We start from the raw sequence: 12,261 nt of genomic DNA, 5'->3' as shown, positions 1-12,261 counted from the left end.
AACTCCTTCCATGGGTGATTGTTTCCAATTCTAAGAAGGGGCAAAGTGTCCACACTTTGGTCTTCGTTCTTCTTCAGTTTCATGTGTTTTGCAAATTGTATCTTATATCTCAGGTATACTAAGTTTCTGGGCTAATATCCACTTATCAGTGAGTACATATCATTTGAGTTCTTTTGTGATTGTGCTTATTCCTAAACCACTTCATCTTCTAAAACTGCAGGTTGTTAGTACAAGCAACTTTGTGAAGTAGAGCTTATTGTTGGGTTTGGCTTTTGATCTTCTCTGTTTCTCAATGGCAGTAAATTCTGCTCTCCATGAGAAATTACTGTCTGTGTTATGGAAATCACAATGGACAGCATTGTTTTTACCCCTGTAAAAATAGTATTTTTGTTTTCTCATTCATCAAGCATGCTTTCATAATTTGATTTTAAGATGATGATTTCTTCCTGGACAGTATAATTTCTTTCAGGGATATTAACATATATTGATAGCAGAACACTTGCCTAGTATGCACAAAGTCTTAAGTGAATGATAATACACCAAAAATAACAATCAATAATCAGTTATTGTAATCATGTTATCTTCAAGTTTCCATGATGTATTTGATAAGAGATTATTTTTATTATTTTGCTTCTTATTCTTCTCTCATGTTTATACTCCCCTGTTCTTTACTTCCTCTAGGCTCCCATTCAACTCGCCTCTCCCTTGTTTTCTTTCAGAAAAGAGCAGGCCTCATGGAGATATCAACTTAACACTGCAGTAACAAGATGCAATAAGAGCAGACATAAACTCTCACATCAAGGCTAGGAGAAGTAACCCAACAGGTGAGAAGTCCCAAGAGCAGGTAAAAGAGTCAGCAACACAATCACTCCCACTCTTAGGAGTCCCGTAGAAAGCCAAAGCTAGACATCCACAACATATTTGCTGATGACCTAGCACAGACCCATGCAGGCTCTCTGAGCACCTATGAGCCTTGCTGTGTTGGACAGGTTCTGCTGGTGTTTGTGACCTCTCTGGATCCTTGAATACTTCCTCTCCATCTTCTCCTGTTTAAAAGTAAAACAAAACAAAACAAAACAACATCACCAACAAAAACTGTGTTCCTTTATTCTTAACTTGTTACAATTGTGTTCTGAAGTTTATATTGATATTGATAGAAATTGCTTTACACAATTCAGCCACTGATTCTAATTATATTGAATGTTCACTTTGTCTTCTAGATATTAAAATATAATTTAATTAATTTTGACTGCCATTAACATCACATATTTTTCTTAAATTATTTATTTATTCACTTTGTAGCCTCATTGCAACCTACTCCTTCTCCCAGTCCCTTAAAGGCTTAAAAAGCCTTCCCCCATCCTTCCTTTTATTCTCAAAGAAGGTAAGCCATCTTTAGGTACCACCTCACCCTAGGACATCAAATCACAGGAGGACTAACGTCATTCTCTCCCACTAAAATCTAACCAGGAAGTCCAGTTAAGGACAGGCATGCCACAGTATCGGAGATAGTCCCTACTCCAATTTTTAGAGGTCCCACATGAAGGCTCAGATGCAAGTCTACTACTACAAATATTCAGGGGGTCTAGTTCCAGCTCCTGAGTGGTCCCTGGCTGATGCTTCTTCAGTCTATGCTGCCCTCCATGGGCACAGCTTACTAGACTCTATGTCTGACTATGGTGTCCTTCACTCCTCCAGTTCATTCAGTTTTAACCCCCACTCATTCACAAGACTTCCAGACCTCCACCTGATTTTTGGCTGTGGGTCTCTGCACCTGTTACCACCAGCTTCTGATTAAAGCCTTTCAGGAGAAAGTCAAGCTAGACTCCTGTCTGCAAGCATAGTAGAGCATCATTAATAGTGTCAAGAGTTGATTCTTACATGAGATGGGTCTAAAGTTTGGGCAGTCATTGGCAGCCTATGCATTTTGGGTTGAAGAGTTTGTGGGTGGGTTGATGCCTCCCTCCTTCCACTAGAAGTCCTATCTGGATACAGCAGTCTCCATACCCTACAGGTAGGAATCTTGGGAACGTTTTCAGAGAGTCTTTGAGGGTGACTCTAACATCACATAATTTTATATTAAAAATTACATGAGTAAATATTACAAATAAAGAAGTTATATTGTTCTTTGCTATTTTATTTTTTCTTCTTCATATTATATTTTTAATTTAAAATTCATGCAGTATATTCTGATAAGTTTCCCCTGTCCGGTTTGCTTCTCCTCCCACACCCTTCCCACTTGAACATCAATCTCCCTCAATGCTTTCATTCTCTCTAGATAAAAAAGAGGGCAACTAAAAAACCAAAGAAACAAACAAAAATACAAACAACAACAGCAAAAAGCACCAAAATGCACAAGAACCATACATACACACACACACACACACACACCATAAAGCAGCAACTATGATATACAACTAAAAGACAGGTGAATAAAAAATGTCAGAAAAAACAATTTGAGAAACAAAATCTAGAAAAAAATACTATTGAATTAATTTTGTATTGACTATCTACTACTGGGCATGAGAGCTGCATTAAGTGTGATTTGTATTTCCAATGAGACTTTGTTGGAGAAAATTGATTTTCCTATGTGAGCAGTTGTCTGCTGGAGATGGATTCTTGGTTACATATGGATGCTCCTGCCCACTTTCCCCTCTTACTTCTTAGACAATTTCTGGCACGCATCTATGGATTTCCTATGCATGCCCCCATAGCCTTTGTGAGTTTATGTGTAAATCAGTGTTGCTTTTCTGGAAGACACTGTTGTCTATTCATATTCCACACCCTATGACTCATAGCCTTACTTATTCCTCTTTTTTAGCATTGCATTAAACCTGAGGTGGAAAGAGTCTGATGAAGATTACCAATTGAGGGTGAAATAGTTCAGTCTGTCATGGTCTGCACATTGTCCGGTTGTGTTGCTTTTTATCAGTTTCCATCTACTGAAGAGGAAACCTTCTCTGCTTATGGCTGAGTGAGACATGGATCTACAGCTATAGTCAAATATCATTAGGAGCTATTTTATTGATTTATTGTGTTCTAGCAGAAGGATAGTATTTGTAATAGTATTTAGACTTCTCCTGTGTCCCTGGACAATCTCATGCTAAGTTCTTAGCCATCAAAGTTGTGTCAAGGATGAGTTCCATCTAATGGGGAGGGCCTTCTGTTAGAGGTGAGAGAGCTTGCTAACTTCTACAACATTTGTGTCATTATTGCCCAGGCAATATAACTAGGTAGTGTGAACTACAGACAGTTCACCACTGTAGATTACATGATTGAGAGTTGGGTTGGTATTTACCTTTCTCATCTGTCAGCAAGCAGAGTCTTCCAGTACCATAAAGACTAGACAGTAGGGGTGAAGGCTCTAGTTGGGCACAGCTTAACTTCTCTGTATTCAATAAGATATGTCAGTGATGTCTTCAGCAATTAGCTCTTTCCATGTGGTTGGGAGAGCACCCAATACCACCTTGGAAATTTCCAAGTGTCGTTTTGGCCAACAACCCAATTAGATGTAACTTATCCTTGACAGAGTATGTTTCAGTAGTGGTAACAGATAATTGTCCCCATTTTCTCATATCTTCTTCAATATTGTCATTTCTTTTATTGATTTGGCCATTCCAACTAGTATAAGATGAAATCATAAAGTACTTTTGATTTGCATTTCTCTAGTGAAGAGTGTGTTGAATATTTTTAAAGTAACTCTCAGACATTTCTGTTTCTTCTTTTGGGAACATTCAGTTTATTTCTGTATCTCATCTTTTAAAACTGGGTTATTTGTTTTCTTGGTATCCAGCTTTTTAAGTTCTTTATATTTTTTAGATAGTACCCATCAAATGTGTAACTGGTAAGGATCTTTTTGTAATATGTACCCTGAACTTTGCTCAAATGATGATATCTTTGCCATATGGAAGTTTTACAGTGTAAAGAAGTCCTATTTATTTATTTATATCCCAAATGCTGCTCTCTCCCAGTCCCCTCCTCCCAGACACCTTTCCCCATCCACTCTCCCCTTCTCATCTGTGAAGGTACACTCGGCACCCTGTATCTGTCCACCCTGGTGCATCAGATCTATGTTTGATTTACAAGGCAACCCTGTTGAGGAACAGATACTACAGTAAGGGCACAGACTTACGGAGAGCCTCTGATTCAGTTGTTGGGGGACTCACTTAGAAACTGAGCTGTAAGTCTGCTACATAGGTTGCACATAGGGACACATAGGTTTATTCTTTGATTGATGGCTCAGTCTCTGAGAGCTCCCAGGGGTACAGGTCAATTCACTTTCTTGGTCTTCCTGTAAGGTTACCATCTCCTTCAAGGCCTTCAATCCTTTCTCCAACTCTTCCATAAGAGTTGGGCCTGACATCCATCTGATGCTTAGCTGTAGGTATCTGTATGTGCTTGAGTGGGCTGCTATTTAGAGATGGAGATTCTAATTTCTTCTTTTGAACAAATGCTAGTTACCTTCTCTGTTCTTTTTGTCTGAATTTATTCTTAAAACATTCTTCCATTCATTACTAGATATAATAAAAATCATTGTAAAGACTTAACTAACCATTTGATTTATACTGCATGAGAATCAATTTATTTATGACTCATGACAGAATGCCTATGTTGTAAAGCCATGTTACTCTAATGAGGTCATACCAGGATCTTAAAACATGAAAGATTAAATATAGCTTGTTTACACATCTTTTGTTTGTTATTTCTGTCTCTTGCTACATCATAAAATCATGTATTAGTACTGGGTATCACTTTATAGCCCAAGCTTTTCTAAGATTAATTCTGGAGTCAATACTTATACCTCGGTCTGGATATAGAGTGGGTCATAGACATGTGCTACTGTGTCCATCTGTCCAAATTTGAAAAATACATATTTAATATTTTGTTACTAGGACTAAATCCAGCATCCAGTCCTTACAAAGCATGACAAAGGATTTTTTTTTTTGGTAGTTTGTTTGCAGAAGAATTTATAAGATGAATTGACAAAATCTAAATTATCAGATTATCAACAATTTAGGAAAATGAGAATCATGCTGCCGTGGGGTAGAACAGTTCTTTGACCTCTAGAAGTTCACCTTAGAGTAAAGAGAGCAGTTTCATGTTGCAGAGAGCATTGTACTGAAGTACAACAAAGATTCAATCACCAGGCCCTGTGAAGCATGTGGGAATAAACACTAAGGCTCTCCTAGTGAGAAAAAAGGAGGCAATCTCATTTTATGTATCCTAATTGCTGCTCTGGTGACTGATTGCTATAACTGAGAAGGCAGATTCTGTACTGTTACTGCACACACAGTGTCTCTATTTTTTATTCTATGTTTTACGTGTTTCATGAAGTGAAAATATAATTTTGTGTTATGTCTAAATTTTCTACATGATCCTTGATTGTGTGATAATTTCTTAGGCAAAAGAAAAAGAATTCCCAATCTTGCTATTCTTTGATCAAAAAAAAAAATGTTGTGTGAATGTGAGAGTTTTAAATCTTCCATTTTTTTTCCTTCAATTTCCTTTGGCTTTAAGAAACTAATTAGAATAATTTTACTCCAAGGCTCCATCTCAGTATAAAGCTTAGGGTTATTGAGGAAAACACATTTTTGTTAGAAAATGGGAAAGAAATCCCTACTTTGAATATAAAGTGTGAATCAATAATAAGGAGAGTGAAGGTGTCTGGAGAGATGGAATGAGCAGGAAATTTGAGACACTGAAAAGGAACATTAAAGGAAGAATAGGGAGCCTTGGCTGGCAGTTTTATGCAATATGAAATTGTGCTGGTCCTAATTCAGTGTCTAGGGAAGGATAGAAAAACCTTCTAGAATGTGTTTTAAGGCTCACATATCCCATGAACAGCATAGATGGAGAGACTGAAGTAAAACTCCATGACTACTTTTGCATTACCATAAGCTCAGGATGTAGGATTTCCTTTACTGTCCTCAGACATCTTTTTCCTGCTCTTTTTCTCATCTCTTCTTCTTTAAGAAACATAATATCAAAGGCAAGATTCTTTAAAACTCCATGCAAGGTATTATATACTTGAACTATTATTGGAGCATAATATTTATGCAGTAGAGTATTCTGAAACAAAAGATTCTAGAACAAAGAAAAATGAGATGGGGCAGCTCATATTCATTTTTAACTTGTTAGATGTGTGAAAAATCAAACTTCCATTAATGGGTCAAATGAGATCTTTAGGTTTTTCTACCTTTACAGATAAACAGTACTTAACTACCTAATAGATACATAGACAACATTTTTCCATACTCAAAATCTTAAACCCACATAATCATGAATTTAAACTGGCATGGAATATACTTCTCAAATATTCATTCAGCTAGCTGTATTTTAAAATTTTTGTACTGCTTTAGGTTATTCACAAGAGTTCAAATGGAAAAGCTTTCAACAATATTTAATACAATTGTTTTAATATGCTTTCATTTTTATATCAACCAAAATTGGTAGCATTGTACTTAATGGATTCAATGTTTTTTTTTATAATTTTTGGCATGGAAAAAATTTATTTCTTTATATTAAATTTTACTGATATTTAGATTACCTTTCAGTACCTGTAAGTCCCAGCTTTTGGGACTCTGACAAAAAACTTCCCATGAGATCCAGGACAGGCTGGCTACACTGTAAGACACTGTCTTAAAACAGATGTTTTAGTTATTCACTTATAATCAGAAGTCCATTTTAAAGCAGATTGCAATAAAATAGGATTTTAAGATTACTAATTTATGAGCCTGCTCTATAACAGAAACTATTACAGAGCTTTGAATTGCAAATGGGATAAACGGCAGGCATTTTTCTTTTATGTGGCTGTTAATCTAGAGATACTGTAATGTGTGATATAAGAAATGAAAATGGAATGAGAAGGAAGCATTGAGGACAAACTGGTTTGGGTCAGGAAAAGTATTAAAATTCAGTGATATGAAGAATGGATGGAGATGTGGCTCCACTAAGGAGTTTGGGGGTGATTTCCATTGAAAGTACAATAAAACAGACATTCTTGACCTTGAATCATCATAGCTGAAATTGAATTGTTTGGATTTTAGCTTTTAGCAACTTTAAACTGACCATGATGTTTTATCTGACAAATGCAATGAAGGCAAACAGAAACAGATAGTAATTACAAAAGAGGGAAAATATGTTATCAGTTATATTCTCCTAACACCCGTGGGTCTGTTGTTCTATAGTGGGGGTGCATTAGAAAATGGAGGGATCATAATGGTGATGTAAGAGGTGGGAGTATTGGAAGGTTTTCTATCCGACAGAATGTAAGTTAATACTTAGAATAATTTATTTGAAATACTTAGAAAAAAACATATGTTTCATAATTCAATGCACAGAAGATTAAAGGTAAGTTAATATGAGTTTTTTGCATGAAACATATCCAGTGAGGACAGGAGAAAGATCAGAAAAGATAATTCTTTGTGCATCTAGGTTTTCACATTGTTAATCAAAAGAGATAAATTAACAGCATGAAGTGACCTAAAGGTAAGAACATCTATTTTTTTTTATTACCAGGTGACTTTTACCAATGTACTTATGAATATAGCATAGAATCTTTTAGAATACTCTTCAAGATTAAACTATAAGACAATCATTTCCCTTTTAATTTTATCCATCTAACTCTTTCCATCTATCTCACTGTTCTCATTTAAATTTATGATCTCCTTTTGTTTAATTGTGGTCACATATGTATGATATAAATTATAATATATATGTAATTTCGCGAAACATTACCTAGTATATATACATTCTAGTATACATATTCTCCCTGTTTAAAGCTGCTTCTCCTGATCTCAGCTCTCCAGCTTCAGCATTTTTTTCCATTGTGTCTAGTACTTTTTCCAGATTTGGGGGTTCATGAATGTTCCTCTTCCACACTAGCATGTCTGGTGTTATTGTCCTTGATCAGATCATGTTTTGGCAGTCATGTTGGTTAGTCATTATGGGTGTTCTTTCTCTGACATTTCTAAGACACATAAATTCACAGTCAAGTTCCTTTTCTCTCACAAGTTTTCGTCATCCAATTTTGTATATTATTCTTAAACCTAACCTGCAGGTGTTGTGTTGTAGGTGTGTCATTTGGGACTCTATCTATAACTGCATATTTTGCTTAGTGGTTGTTTTTTCTGAAATAGTCTCCTTCTGTTGCTAAGGAAAGTTTCTTTGATGAAAGGTGAGAACTAAACTCACCTATGGGTATAAGACAAAATATAGAGTTGTGTTAGTCTCTATTCTGCAGATATGAGCATTGGCTTATGCAAATGATAACTAAAATCCATCAATGAACTGGGAATGGCAATGTGATGTGTGTATGTTTAACCTCAGACATATTTGGTAACCATGAATAAGACCAATAAAAATAATATAGCTCACAGAAAAAAAAAGCAATTAGGAATTATAATGATTTAACAATTTGTGGTTATAGATTCACCACTGAGCTCCATTGCATCAGTAGCCTTGATAGTTTGATTGGTTTCCTGTATCAAGAATGATTTCCTTGCTGTTGAGCATCCCTGAGGAAGAGAACTATGAGATGTTGATTTCCTTAAAGTTATGCATCCCATTTTTTTTTTATTTAGGCTTATTGTACCACACTGGTCACAATTGTGTTTTTTTTTTCTTAGTTAACCACCACATTCTAGTACCTGGTCCCCATTGGCTTGTTCAAACATATGAGTCTATGTAAACCTTACTTAGACATAACATAATGCAAAGTACATTTAGTCCAAATGTGTTAGATTCTCTGTGAATTTTGTCCAAATTTCATTGTATCTTCAAGATGAGAAACTTAGCTTCTACCATCGGAGGTCATAGCCTATAATGTTTTATGAATCACCTGAACAGTCCTGAAGAAAAACTCAAAGGAGGCAGACCCATGCTTGCTATTGATTTTTTTTTCTATTTTAGATAACCAATTGCTTTTGAGGGAGGAGGCATTGTTGGTCTTCATAAACAATTTACTTTTAATGATTTTTTAAATTCCAGCATATATATATATGATTCCTAGATCCTACATCAAGGGGGAATGGAGAATACTGGCCATCCATGAAGTAAACTTGCAACTAGACCATATGGAATGACACAGCTTCACGCAAAGTGAAATTCTCTCCTCAATAGTTAACCTAGAAGATATTGAAAGAGAGTTCCTCAATGTCACTCCATGTCTCTATGTGCATGTGCCCATGCTGGCACATATGGAAACATGAAATTATTCATGGATACTACATACATATATTAGCAATAATACAACAGAAAGAAAAAAAAACAATTGCTTTCATTCTCAGGACTAAGAGAGTCAGAGACATGACTAGGTTACAGGAAAGCAAGTCTATCATGCCCTGCCCTTCTCTCCTTTTAAAAGCATATTTCATCCTCTGGCCATCTTCTGTGGTGTCACCAAGGTGTGACTNCATGTCAGGAGCATCAATAATGCTTAGAAGAGAACAAAGCTCCACCATCTTGTCAGGCCTTGCTCCAAAGTCATTATCCTGTTGGCCATTGTGTTTATAAAGCATAGTTATGTTGCAATTTTAAATTGTTGATTATCACGTTCCTGAGATGATTGTTGTAAACCTCTCAGGTAGGCTGATCAAGGCCAGGGTGATCATCTCCAGATTTGATGCACAACTCAAACACACAGAAAGATGGCAAACTGATATGCTCTCATTTTCACAGTTTGGCTTCCTTGGACTGACAACTTCAGCATCATGGCATCATGGATCATGGATTGTGAACAAAGATCCAAGAAGAATGCATCAAGGGAGGAAATTCTGGGATTATTTATTTTTTTATGGTTTTAGAGCTTTATTGTAGAAAGGCAGAGAGAAGCAGAGAAGGTAGAAAGAGAGGCTGGCCATGGCAAGGTGAAGCGGGGGGGGGGGGGGGGGGGGAGGGATGAGGAAAAGGAGAGCTAGAGATGAGAATAAGAGAGGTGAGAGTTTAAGAGTCTGGGGTTATGTTAATATATTTATCTGCAAATAAATGATATAAATCAAATCGACCTAATAGAGATCAAGAGTTAATTCCACCCCAAAACACTTAAGAATTCATATTCTTCTCATAAGCCTGAGAAATTTTATTATAAATTTGGGCTCTTAGAAAAGAGCACTGTGGTCTGTGTAATTTATAATGATTTTTTTTCAAACATCTGAATGCCGGGATGTCCCTGATAGCCTCGAAGATCTTGCAAAGGAGGAGAATCAGACTCCTTAGTGAGTACAGAATGTCTTTCTTATTGCTAAGTACTTCCAAGGGTTGCCAATCCCACTCATGGTTGTAACCAACTTATAATTAATGATAGACACATTTTCTCTGCTTACATACAATCACACTAAGGATTAGATTTCAAAGCACATAGGAGAACACAAGCTATCAAATTTTGGATTGTTTTACAATATTTTCTGGTAAACAAATGATTCCAGAATACTTAATTAACGTTAATAATTCTAGTATTATGAGTCTAACATTATTATTAACGGTAATATATGTGTGTGTGTTTGTGTGCATGTGTGTCTGTATGTGTTAACTTTTTAAAAATATTATTCTCATTTATTATTTTCAAATATACTAAGAAATCTTACAGTCTTTGAAATTGTGGGAAATGTTTCTCATTAGTAAACTACCAAATCTAATTCTTTATCTTTTGCAAACTCAAGTCTAAAAGATGATAAAAAATTATTCTAGACCACAATCTTTTATTACATAATGTGGGAAACCTTAACATTAAAAATGTTTCGTGTACTAAATGAAATAATATCTCAAAACTGTTGAAAAACAAAATTAGAATTATAAGCCAAACTCTTCTTTCAAATTTAAAATTGATCTAAACCTGAAGATACTGATATGAATATATATATATATTTATTTCATATATATATATATGTTTCATATATGTATGTTTCATATATATATATATATATATATATATATATATGAAACCTAAAACTTTTCTATGATATGTTGAGCAATTAAAGCTTCCACTCTTTTTGAAATTAAGCACAATTACAGATCTATATTAGCATGTAATGTTGTACAATCAGAAATATATTTTGTATATTTTACATGCCCCCAAAGCATGAGCCTGCTCAGTTTTGCTGAGTCCATTCATAAGAATCTAAAGATTGTTCAATCTTATTTTTTATATCTCTGTCACTGTTATGGTTTTAAATTAATGAGTGGAATCTATTATAATGTTACACTTTCCTTGGAAATCCCTTCTTTCTTAAAGAAAATGACAAATTAATCTGTGGGATCCATTTTCAGGTTATTCATGATTTTGTAACTCCCTGCTGTTTTGAGAGTTCTCAGGGCTGGTATACCATAAGCATCAGTGGGAAAGAGATGTACATCTTTTACAGATGGACTCATTTATGGATCTTTTATTGACATATAGATCTCACACCCTCCAGGGACATACACAAATCTCTGTAATTCCCCTGCATGCACAATATTGCATTTAATGTTCAGATTTAACCAACAAATGTGTAAAAATCACATATAATGGAATGACTCCCTGCTGATTTCACAGCTGTACTAGAGGAGCTGAAAACTGTGAATTAGTGCAGTGATTGTCAGGAACTCCACAGTGTCACCTATATCCCTGAGTAAGTCTCTCATTTGTCAATATGAGCTCATGTTTATGCATGCAAAATAAAATTTATTCAAAAACATTCTTCTTCAGGTATTACGTGGTGTTCAGGAAATGGCCATAAGAGTTTTACAGGTTTTGCCCTTTTGGAATTGAACCAAAAGCATCAAATTAACATAAGTATACTGTTCTCATCACAGTCAGATCACATATTCTAATTGATTATGGTTCTTTTTTAGAATACAATTCTCATATTGATTCTGAAATTAAGGAATGTATGTATTTTGGGAGCATTTTGGTGAGAAATTATTTTTATATCTGGTTAAATAGCCCTATTTTATTGACATTAACTGAGTATATGAATTTATTGTCCACTAATGTTAATGTTATACTGTCCCTGTAAAATTTCAAAACAGAAGAAGGTCCTATAATAATGGCTGAACTGAAAATAAATTCTACAAATTGATTAGTTGTGTTCTTTAAAATAAAACAATAATGGCTGGGCCAGTCATAATGTTGGGAGGATATAAGCAGTAACTCCCAAGCCTGATGGCCTGCAGTAAATCCCTGAGACCCACAAAATGGGAGGAGAGACCTAACTAACAAAATGGGAGGAGAGACCTAACTAACAAAATGGGAGGAGAGACCTAACTAACAAAATGGGAGGAGAG

General features: G+C 35.3%; 1 long non-coding RNA gene across 2 annotated transcripts in view; it reads left to right on the top strand.

The window, feature by feature from the left end:
• Positions 1-12,261, top strand: part of LOC115029219 — a 47,321-nt gene that overhangs the window by 6,377 nt on the left and 28,683 nt on the right. For both annotated transcript variants that reach the window (XR_003834778.1, XR_003834777.1), the window contains exon 3: positions 720-824. This is a non-coding gene — a long non-coding RNA (uncharacterized LOC115029219). The remainder of the gene's footprint in view (positions 1-719; positions 825-12,261) is intronic.

This window comes from Mus caroli, chromosome 14, assembly GCF_900094665.2.
Source record: "Mus caroli chromosome 14, CAROLI_EIJ_v1.1, whole genome shotgun sequence".
Classification (NCBI taxonomy): Eukaryota; Metazoa; Chordata; class Mammalia; order Rodentia; family Muridae; genus Mus; species Mus caroli.
Note: the sequence above shows the minus strand (reverse complement) of the source record. Positions and strands in the feature narration are given on the sequence as shown.